We start from the raw sequence: 12,803 nt of genomic DNA, 5'->3' as shown, positions 1-12,803 counted from the left end.
TTGCGCATTTACTCTATTATAAATTAAATCTATTAATTACCACCGTGCCGTTATTTCTGGAAAAATGGGAGGGACTATCAGGTTGGATAGGTTCCGATCTTGGCCGGTGGCAAAGAATAACATTTGATTTATTGTGCTGAAATCTGGTCGGTTTATTAATGTGTGCCGTCCTTTACCCTCTTCCGATCCCGTTAAAGAATAGATCTACCTTTGTCTAATACCAATATTTATATTGCACGATTTCATACTGTATTTTAATTTCTACAAGGGGTGTATGCTATACACGTACGGGAGAAGTAATAGATGAAGTAACTTAATAATAATAATAATTTTATGTTGTCTTTTTTTTTTGTATGAACATAAAAAAAATTCACAACGAATAAGTTACATAAGTTGTATGCCATGTAAACAACTGTAGTACAACTGTCAATAATCAGGTAGAATAAAAAATTGTGCATTGCAATTCGATCATTATACAAAAATTTAAAGCCTCTATGAGAAAGTGCAAAAGAAGGTTATTGGGAAAAACTAGTTAGTTTGATTTCGAATTTTGAAAGTTGTGAATCATGTGTTCTGGTATTTTGCCTAAATCGCCGTCCCTTAAGACGGGAACACACTTACCCGACGCAAATCCAAAGTCCAATTTTCCATAAGATTGTATTACCCCCGTGCACATCTGCCCGAAGCTATGCCACGCTACCCTACTCTCCGCTCTGAGATCCCCACTGTCCTGATTTTCGTCGGGTAGCATCGAGTACAGTCGAAGACAAAAGAACCGGACACTCATATTTTTATTCAAACTACATGTATTATTGTCGTTACAATACATACTTATTACATACTTACAACATACTTGTTTTAATATAAACCAAATTAATCGAGATCAAAAATTCATGAGTTTTTATAAAAATTATTTAATTATGATGGTTAGGAAGAAAATATATCAAAACACAGGAATAACTTTTTTTAACACAATTAAGCTAGCAAACAATTTATTTCATGGTTTTGCTCATACAATTACACCATTTTCGTCGAGTAGCGTCAAAACTTGGCACTAATATTTTTGTAGTTTATTTCAAACTACGAATATGTAATTTTGTCGTTATATTAATTACACATTCTTATTTTAATGTAAACCAAGTTAAACGAGATCCAAAATTCATGAGTTTTTATAAAAATTATTTAATTATGATGGTTAGGAAGAAAATATACCAAAACACTGGAATAACTTTTTTTAACACAATTAAGCTAACAAACAATTTATTACATGGTTGTGCTCATAAAATTTAATTCACAATTTATTACATGGTTTTGCTCAAAATAATGCATTAAGAAGAAAAGAGAAGTTGCGATTGTGATACACGCTTTGTGACTGTACGTGCCGTGCGCTTGACTTCGCATAGATGTGCACACCCTACCAAAACGTGGCATGGCGCCGGGAAGCATCGGGTAGCGTTGCATAGCGTTTCATCGTGTAAGTGTGTTCCCGGCTTTAGGCCAGAGCCACACTACACGGAATGCGAGGGAAGTTTTCGTGACGGAAATTTCGCGACGAAAAATCTGCTCAACCCGAACAAACCACATATACAGCGGAAATGAACGGAATGACTTCAACGACTGTTTGGATATGCAGTTGATGACGTGACTCAGTTGATCATGTACTGTTGAAGCTACTTTTCATTTTGTGTATTTACAAGGCAATCGAGAAGCAGAAGAGAAAGAGAGAACACTGGATTCATCCATTGAATGTAAAAATGGTAGCACTTGGTCAATTACAATGTCTGTGTGGGGAATTTGGACGTTATCCTGTCAAGTTCTTCCAATACTATAGGATGACTATAGAATTTCCACAATTAAATTGGTCCACATCTATCTGGATCAGCTTCACATGCAGTTTGCGTGTCCGACTGCCTAACTCTTCCGTTCTACGCTTGTACGTCGTCAGTGTGGTGTACCCCATCTACTTAGCACTGTTCTGATCTGTTTAGCAGGAACCTAGAAGAAAATTTCGCCGGCGGGCGCTGGTGCACCAACGGAGCTCGACGCAGACATTACCACATTAAGCTGTATATTCTGTGTCGAAAACTAACTTTAAAATTTGACAGCGGGTTTTTTAAATTAAGTTTTATCCGCCAACGCAGAAGCAGGTAAACCAATAGACAAAATTGTTAAGGTTGCAAAAGGTTATAAGCTTAGTGTCTTTCGCACTTTTAATACAAAAAAAAAATCAGGTTGCAATCCGTATGTAAAAATGATAAATAAATAAACGATTATCAATCTTTCAATCTATCTTTAAAATGTTAGATGTGTCGACCATGATTTTACTCACGAATAAACTGGATCTCTTGATGCCGGAATGGTTGCTGGAGTTGTTTTAATTGAGCTCTGATTAGGCAAGAGGGAGTATATATTATATAAGAAAAATATATTTTTGTAGAAGGTAAGATAAACTTTATAGGAATAAAAAAGTTACTTTCGCTGACTCCCCATCAGATGTTAGCAATAAGTTGAAAATTGTAGCCAACGAGAGAACTATTTGAAAGTGAACTGTGTAAAAGCGTATATTTTACACGTCCATAATCGCGGACCTAAAGCAATTAAAGTTCTGTTATACAGATAGAGAAATACAGGTGTTACCAACTTAGGTTTATTTAGATGTAAAATTTTCCATCTCTGGTGTCTTTAATGTTGCAGCGAAATTTGCTGAATCAAAGCCATCCTTAGCATTAAGAGCAGTACTGCGTGTTGTTTGGAAATCCAGGATAATGTCTATAACCTGTCAAAAGAAACTTAATGATTCAATTGCAGCAAGTTGTCTAAGTACGGGTAATTCGGTATCTTAACATAATTGAAAAAGCGAGAAGTACAACAAAGTTATTGTTAATCTTAGTTCTCTAAAACTCATTTCAAGAACTCAAATTGAACAAATAACCGAGAAAGTACTTCAGCTTTGGGTCGCACTTAGTCTCACATATTTCTTCTGTAAAACCTGTACCGCTTTTTACCTCCTTACTCGATGCTTTCTCATCTATATTTTTTCAATCTTAATTATTTTATTTCTAATTCAGATTGTTTTCACATCTAAGCATAAATTATCATCATTAACGCTATTGAAAGCCTTTCTATAATCAACAAAAATAGAGAATAGGTCTCTGTCCATGTAGTTTAAATAACGTTGAAAAATTCTATTTAGTAACGTTAGATTATCGAGGCATGATCTTCCCTTTATATAGCCATTTCTGGTTTTAGGGAAGATAGTCATTGCACCATCTCAAAAAATTAATCGGTCTAAAATTATTTGTGTTAAGATTTTCAAAACTGGATTCAGTAGGGAAATGGGACGATAATTATCAGGAATATTTGTTTTCCTTTTTTATAGATCATTGAAGTATGTGCTTTAAACCAAATATGGAGGGTGTCTTCTGTTTCTCATACCCCTTAGTTAAGAGGTGCATATATAATATCCAGTTTTCAGTTAGGTTCTTGACATGTTCATTAGTTATGTTCTCCGGGCTGAGAGGTTTATTAACTCCGATCATCAGAGAAAAGTAATTAGTTCACCCAGAGTAATGTGAGCATCCTGGATTGAGTGTGAATTAAGGGATGTAAATAGTAAATTGTCACACCTTACACTTGTACTATAGAAAATTCTAAAAAAAAGTTTCCATTGGTCTGTTGATATATATTGAATTAATTGTGAATTTCTAGGTCTAGCTCTTATTGTTTGCCAAAATCATTTAAGCTGGAAACACACTTACCCGATGCAACGCTATGCGACGCTACTCGATGCGACCATACGCCTTGCCACGTTTTGGTAGGGTGTGCACATCTATGCGACGTCAAGCGCACGCCACGTACAGTCACTGTTCGTAATGAAATATTTTGAGCAATACCTTGTAATAAATTGTTAGTTAAATTTTATGAGCACAACCATTAAATCAATTGTTAGTTAAATTTAATTGTTTTAAATGAAGTTATTCCGGTGTTTTGATAAATCGTCTTCCTAACCATCATAATTAAACCATTTTTGTAAAACTTACGAATATTTGATCTCGTTTAATTTGGTTTACATTAAAATAGGCATGTTGTAATTAATATAACGATAAAATTACATATACATAGTTTGAAATAAAATACAAAAAATATGAGTGTCCTGTTCTGACGCTATTCGACGAAAAGAGTCACATTTTAAGAGCAAAACCATGTAATAAATTGTTAGATAAATTTAATTGTTTTAAATAAAGTTATTCAGGTGTTTTGATAAATTTTCTGCCAAGCCGTTAAAATTATTTCTTTTAAATAAAAACTAATGAATTTTTGATCTCGATTAATATGGTTTATATTAAAATAAGTATTTTGTAATTAATATAATATAATATTGTGTGGTGATTAGTGACCGTTAATCGATATTTATTTAGAAATCGTGAGATGCGGTCTGGTGTGATGTAGGTTTCAGCAAAACATTTTCTTTATCGTGCCAACGTTTCGATCTTTATTGAGATCATCTTCAGGGCCTGGGATTTACAAACATTGTTTACATATAACAATTACATTTTGGATGTGGAAAAGTGAATTTATACAATGCAAAATATATTTTGTATATTCAATCAAAGTATTTCAACTCACTCAAAGTGTTTGTCTTCTGTGTAATTTTGTCATTCTTGCGTGTCGTGTCGAGAGTGTCAGTGAGATTTTGGTATTTTGTGTTTATATACGTTGGATTTTGAAGTGGTGGGGAAGGAAGTAGGGATAGAAAAGACATTTTTGTATAAGGCGTCGGCTTCTTTGAGGTGAGCTCCATACAGAGAGCTTGTAGGCATGCCGCCGGACATAAGAAGAGTTCTCGAGCACGGTAGCGAGTTTCAGAGTCCCCTGTTCAGCTTTTTAGGGGAAATTGGGTTTTTTATTGTATACAGTATGTCTTATGTGTTGTGTGTCTATATGTTTTGTCTGAGTGCATGTATTTATTAGCGTGAATGGCGAGAGGTGAGGGTGAAATATAACGTCATCATCACCCCTCCAACCATGAGAGCGTAAGAGTGTGTGTTCGTGGTCGATGGCGGAATATTTATAAAAGTACTCCATCGACCCCAATCTAGTTTAGTTTAAGTGTAGGTCGGTGGAGGAATATCAAGTACTCCACCGACCAAACGGAATGAGTGTACTGTATGGATGTATTTATGTGTATGAATGTAGTGTTTGAAAGTGTAAATAGAATATAGACATAGTTGGGGGCTGAAATGACCTAGATGTCGGAAGCCCCTATCAAAAAAAAAAAAAAAATATGAGTGTCACAATTATTATTATTTTAATACAAACTAATGAATTTTTGATCTCGGTTAATTTGGTTATATTAAATTGTTTGTTGTAATTAATATAACGACAATAAAAAATAAAAATAGTTTGAATAAAAATGTGAGTGTCCGGTTCTTTTGTCTTCGACTGTAGTCGATGCTACCCGACGAAAATCTGGACAGTGGGGATCACAGAGCGTAGAGTAGGGTAGCGTTGCATAACATTGGGCCGATGTGCACGAGGATATAACCTTATGGAAAATTGGACTTTGGTTTTGCGTCGGGTAGCATCGGGTAGCGTCCCATGACGTTGCATCGGGTGTGTTCCCGGCTTTACTATCTTTACGGATATTTATTTATTATTAATTTCGTGGTCCGCTTGACCAATTAAACTTTACAATTAATTAAGGTTTTTAGTTGAGATGAAAAAAAGTTAATGGCACGAGAGGGATTCGAACCCACGACCTTCGGCTTGATACGCCGCTGCTCTACCACCTGAGCTATCGTGACCTCTTGAATACCTTGAATTAAGTATCAAGCCGACGGTCGTGGGTTCGAATCCCTCTCGTGCCATTAACTTTTTTTCATCTCAACTAAAAACCTTAATTAATTGTAATGTCTAACTTATGTTCAACTTGCACCTGATGCACCTGGCTATATCTGTAATTAAAGAAATAATTAAATCCATCAGGTAGTGTGTGGAACCCCATTAAAAACGAGCCAAACGAATGCACCTGTTTCTTGTCATTCGCTGTTCGCCAATATTTTCACTGCACTGAGACACTGCATATTGACACTGATAAAATAGCTCCAGTCAATTTTGTAAAATGAATTCAATATAAAAATAATCTTACTGTGAAATGCGTGCGTGTCCAATATAACAGTGAATATAAACATTTTTCTTTGGGCTTTCAAAAGTTGTTCAGTTTGAATGAAGTCAGACGAAAGGGATTTGTATGTTCGGTTTGAAGAAGCGTGAAAGTTTCCGTTGAGAGGATTTGGCAACTTTTTAGTTAAGCGTCGCAGCATTATGTTTCTCCTTTCTGAATAACCTTCAGCCTCCTTTGTAAAAGGATTCATGTAGTTAAGCATTACTTCATGACGCTTCTCTGCTTTCAGTGGGTGCATTAATCATTGAAATTTCGAAAGAGAGCTTCGTCGAGCTTTCCTTTAGATAGCCAGTGAATGAAATTCTCTGTCTCTCTCATTCTAAAGTGAGGCGTGGCTCCTGGAATATATGATTGATTAATAAATAAAATTAATGTTAAATATATGACAAGTAATAATCAAACACTGGAACAATCCTGTACAGTTCAATGATTAACGAAGAAAATAGACTTTCCTCTTGTGGCCTGCGGGATCATACAGAAAGAGAAAGATAAATGGTCACTCAAAAAAATGTACCCATCCTAAAAGCATAACCATGTTACAACTATGTAAATAAGAATACCAGGATGATTGTCAACGGTCAACATACAAATTTTATTTTACGTATTTGTTTTTCCATTTTTTCTTAAACAGCCCCTTTTATATTGTTAATTCTCAGCACATTGACACAACAAGCTTTGTAATCTTATATTGCTTTTTCCTGTAATATTATAAATTAAAAAGGCGCTTTCACCCCCGTTTGTGTGGTCTTATTTAAAGGCGAAAAGCTAATCTTGTCTTTCTACTATTGCTTGGAATTTGTTCAGACGATTATTAATTTCCAGCAGTTACTTCACCTTTCCAGTTCAGACCTTCTGCCGTTTGAAAAACGCTATTTCTCCCAGACGGTTTTTCATCGATCCTTTGTTGTATTATTTTCCCTCTTTGTCGTTATCTTTTTATATTCCAGACGATATTTTATGACCTTTCCTTCAGAACAAATATTACGGAATTTTCTGTGTCGGTCAATCCATAATAAATTATAACTTCACTAGTTTTCGTGGTCCGCTTGACCAATTAACATCTTACTAATATCCTAGCCGAAGGTCGTGGGTTCGAATACTGCTCGTGCCACTAGGTTTTTCATTTCAACCAAAACCTTACATAAAAAAAAAATTAATTGAAATAAGTCATTTGGTCAATCAGACTACTAAATGAAATGGATAAAAAACAATAAATTAACATCCTCCTAACATAATCTATTCTATAGGCAAGTATATATATATTATTATATATATAAATGGCAAGTATATATATAAATGTTTAATTACAATCCATTATTAATGTAATGAAAATATATAAAATTAAGTTAAACATTCTGTGATATAAGTAATTAAATTGTGGCAGTTTAATATGTGAAACTGTAAAGTATGTGTGTGTATACACTATTTTATGGATGAGGTTTTAAATTTTTTATAAATGTATGATAATGTACAGGTTAAAAATAGAGTTAAAAAAAAATCCCTGTAAAAATCATATCGCCGCCCAGCGGTCCATCCCGGTAACGCTACAAACGTAGCGGCTAAAGATCTGAAAAAGGGAACCTGTTGTGATGAAGAAAAAAAAATGCATATATAAATACACTTTTATATGCACAAGTATCTAATAAAGGAAAAAAAAGAACTTAAATGTATTATTTAAAAGAAACAATAAAAATTAAATCATAAAGAAAGTGAGCTGTAAGAGGTTAATACCGTTAAAACAGCCCCAAGTCAAATAATAAAGAAAAAATCACAACAGGATAAAAAACAATAAATTAACATTCTGCATGAGCAAAGTTGACAATTTTAGGGATTTATTCGTAAAAAGTTGGTTATAAAGTTAGAGCATTTGTTGATAAGAAACATACATCAATTAGGATTGGTACAATTACAACTACAGATTGGTGCATTGATTCTGGAATAGAGAACGGGATTGAAGGCAATCCTGTCTTCATTACCGAGCATCAAGAGCATACTTAATGAATGATAAACAATTAGAACCTCTAAGCACGTCTTTAACCTAACCCCATGACAGTAAAAAAGTAAATAAGCCAATTTAATGATCTTACTTAAAATCGGTTGTTAGAACTTGTTTTTATTCAGTGTAAATGTAATTATATAACTATTATATTAATAATAAGTAAATAGTAACACCAACTGATCAATGGCTTATATGTAGTGTAGTGTATGAGAGACAATTAGTTTTAGTTTAATTTAAAGTTGTAGAAAAAGTGTATAGACTGGGAGGGAAGAAATGTGAGACAGACGGATCCCATTTCGCACGACGGACGTTGATTCAGTCTTGTTCGAACTCTGGAAAGAAGATGATGGCGGCCGTCTTGCTGATACTGGGTGAGTGTCTTGTGTTTTGTCCCTCTCAGGCTGAGTAGTTTTTGCAATACTATGTTCGTAGAATAGTTTTGGGGGAACTGTAACACCTGCAGTCGATAGGAAGCCCCGTATGCCATCATTGTATAATCGAGAAGAAACAAAATTCATTATGTAATTAATTTAAAGATAATAAAATGTTAGCATAGTAAATAATAGTTAATTGTTCTCCAAGGGCCAACCTAGNTCTATATATATCTTAAAGCCAGGTCCACCACGAGTATGCGGCGAGCGAGCCTGATGGCCTTTAGCAAATGAACGTACATAAAGCCCCATAAAACTACCTATAATGCTTTCGTGCGACTAGATAAGTATGACAAACGAGCAGAGCAATAACAGAAATGACTGGAATCATTTTTACCCCGGGAAAAAATTGAAATGATTGGGAATAATAGATTAGATAGAATTGTGTCAATGATTAAAGTCTGGTTCGAGCCCAACGTTTCAACATTTTTCATCGAGACGATCCCATTTACTGGGCAACGCGAGTTAAAATACACCTTTTGCCCATTATTCGTGACTGATATTAAGAAATGCGCTTCCGTCAGAAAACATATTGTACATCCTGGTTTATTTCATTTTGACACTAAAACCATTTTACGAGGACCGTAAAGGGTCCCCCGTATGACACATATGTCAAGGTTGCCTAGAAGCTCACTCAATCTCGACGCAAAATGTTCATATTAGATATACTGACTGAAACTTAAATGAATGTGGAAGGAAGACGGTAAAATGTTCACGTTTCGGTTCAGATTGATTTAACATTGTAAAGTTGGCGATAATATCTTTGTTTGTTCTAAATTGTCAATATTAACAGGTTATTTACTCATAACAATACGCCGGATTGCCATGGTTCTTACTTAACCCTTGGTTATTTCGCCTTTGTAGCAATTGCTGCAAGGCAAATCAATATCACAAAGAATCCAGATGTCGGAGTTAAAAAAATTCTTCACTTGAAACGAGTGTAATTATATACTTGCCCGAATGAAAAAAAAATTTGATATTCATTTGGAGGGTTGTGGTTTAAGGCCCCTATTTCAAAGAAAACCACACTCACTTAAAGAGTAGATTTTCATAAATAGAACAATGAGTTATCGATGAAGAAAACGTACTTCATCATTGCTGAGACAATAATTTTTCAAAATAGTTTTTTTGGCTTTCATTTAAGCATCACCATGCTCATATCGCCCACCTACAAGAAAAGTGACATAAGTAGAAAAATACTAAAAACCGCAATATTAATTTTTTTAATAATATTCTTAATTATTTCAATTATTTATTCTTTCTATGTAAGGTCTTGGTTGAGATAAAAAGTCAGTTTCACGAGCGTGATTCGAACCCACGACCTTCGGCTAAATACTCCCCTATTCTTCCACTTTAGCTACATAGAGAGAATAATTAATTGAAAGAGTAACTTGGTCAATTGATCATTAAAACGTAAACGGATTAATATTTAATACGTAAAAGAAGGATCACTTTACTAAATAGCTCCCCGTGGCCATTTCATAGGTCGCCGAGAATCCAATCCTGATTACACGACATTTGAAATTGCAAAAAAGAGAGAAAAATTCGAATGGTTGTAGGCTGAGATGGAGAGTTGGTGTCCGAGCGGATCGAAGTCACGATAGCTCAAGTGGTAGAGCAGCGGCGTATTTAGCCGAAGGTCGTGGGTTCGAATCCCGCTCGTGACACTGACTTTTGTATCTCAACCAAGACCTTACATAGAAAGAATAATTAATTGATTGAAAGAACTAACTTGGTCAATTCGCAACTAAAACTTAAATGTATTAATATTCTTGATTATATGATTTTTTCATAATGTTTTAACAGTGTTGTCTTTTAACTTTTACACTATTTTATAGTTTCAACATTTTTTTAAATGTTTTAAGTATAATATTTTTAATAATCAATAAAACTTTTATTTCAATACTTATTTTTGTATTTTAAATAACTAATTAGTCCTGACTATAGAAGGGAAGTACATTTGGTTCAAACATAACCTCAGTAAGACTTATTACAAGGATATTTATGTTCGTTTGTTAGGTTTGCTTGTGGTCTGTTACTATAATAAAAAAGTAATACCCTTACGGTCATTCATTGATCAGTATTATCGTTAGAGCAAACAAACTTAAATTACTGAGAGGCAAGAAAAGTGTCACAACTCAAAAAGGGATAGTTTGTTATGAGTTGTACATTATTACATAGATTTTTTAGTTTTGTGTTTTGGCTCAAATCTTGGAGAACCGAAAGACAAACTTGATGGATTATGACAGTTTAAATTGCCAACAACCGTAATGGCGTGTAATTAATGCATACGACAAAAAAGTAAACTTACATTTGTCTCATATGTAAAAAATTTTTTGTTGAGTTGTGTCACTTTTCTTGTGGGTGTGCGATTTACTCAATATATAATAAATAAGTACACATCGCATAATTAATTAATTTACTAAATAATTAAAACGAGGAGCACAGAACATTGAAATAAATAGTTTTACACATAAGTAAATAATTACCATAACATACACAAAAAACACTGAAATCTATATCTCAGTTTCACACATCAGTATCACAATATTTCAAAAATGCATATATCATTTCACACGCGTCCACATTTCTAGCCGAATGCAAATTTTCTCAGCAAAACAGTCGCTCAAAATTTCTCAGCGTAAAAAATTACCGTTTTGCCTCTTCGTATTCTGGGCACGTCAAAATTAGATGCTTTATGTTTTCCGGTTCGGCGCATGTCTCGCAGTTTGAAGTAGCCCTGCGGCTAATGTTATGCATGTATGCAACACAAATGCAGTGGTTTGAGCGAATTTGAAATACAATAATTCAAAAAAAGAAAGTTTCATTTCAATAATACCGATTGAACTATTCAATAAGAACTACGATGAACCATTTGAATAATCTGTAAGGATGTATAAACAAACAAAAGAGGCTGTGAACATCTTTAGCGTATTTTTTCGTGTCGGCCAATACCCTTTCGCGGTACTGATCACCTCAGAGCTGTTGATCCCTTTGAGGCAGTTTCGCTTTCTTCTATTTTTTCTATATTTAAGAGGCTATCGGCCTTGTTGGGGGTAGTGTAATTTACGTTTCCACCGTGATTCCTTTTGCCCCGAATTGGAACGTTGATCCCTTTATCACGATGACGTTTTATGCTTTTTGTTCATGTTTAGTGACACTTGATTTGACCAAAACATATGAGAGTCACGAAAATTATTTTTAATCCATTATATTTCGTGGTTTGATTGACCCAATAACTTCTTTCAATCTTTATGTAAGGTATTGATTGAAATGAAAAAGCTAGTGTCACGAGCGGGATTCGAACCCAAGACGTTCGGCTAAATACGCCGCTGCTCTATCACTTGAGCCATCGTGATTTCGATCCACTCGGACACCACACCCCGTCTCAACCTACAACCTTTCAAATTTTCCCTCCTTTTCGCCATTTTTCAAATGTGTTATCAGGAATCGATTCTCGGCGACATATGTAGTGTTTGAAAAATGATAAAAAGAAGAGAAAATTCGAAAGGTTGTAGGTTGAGACGTGGAGTTGGTGTCCGAGTGGATCGAAGTCACGATAGCTCAAGTGGTAGAGCAGCGGCGTATTGAGCCGAAGGTCGTGTGTTCGAATCCCGTTCGTGACATTAGCTTTTTCATTTCAACCAATACCTTACATAAAGATTAATTATTTTTAATACAAATTTATATTAAAATAGCTATTGTAAATAATTTTTGACAGGAGCAGTTGTACAATTATACCATAAAAATTTATAGAGTTAAAGATGTTGAAACACGTATGGTTTTAGAAGAATTATGACCTGAAAATTTTTTCCACTCAACTGATCCCTTTCAAACTGTAGTTTACTGGTCTCTATGGACGAGACTTAATCAATCGCAACTGTACAGATATTACTTGAGTTACAGGTAGAATGGGAATCATAAATTCATACCGGGGTGTAACGAATCAGTTATTGCAAATTGTCGATTTCGTCTGACTTGAATTTGTTCAAGATTTTTACTTACTTTTTAGAAAATCTTTTCTAAAATTTCATTTTATCAAATTCAATACTTATTAAATAATGAATTATCCGCAAAATTTGCCGTTCAGTTATTATAGGCGACAACGAGTCGTCTTACAAAATGATGATTTAAAGAGACAAGCCCTCAATTTTGTAATTTAATATTTAAAAATATCATGGATAAGACC

Source organism: Cimex lectularius, unplaced genomic scaffold (genome assembly GCF_000648675.2).
Source record: "Cimex lectularius strain Harlan isolate CLEC.00 unplaced genomic scaffold, Clec_2.1 scaffold78, whole genome shotgun sequence".
Classification (NCBI taxonomy): Eukaryota; Metazoa; Arthropoda; class Insecta; order Hemiptera; family Cimicidae; genus Cimex; species Cimex lectularius.
Note: the sequence above shows the minus strand (reverse complement) of the source record.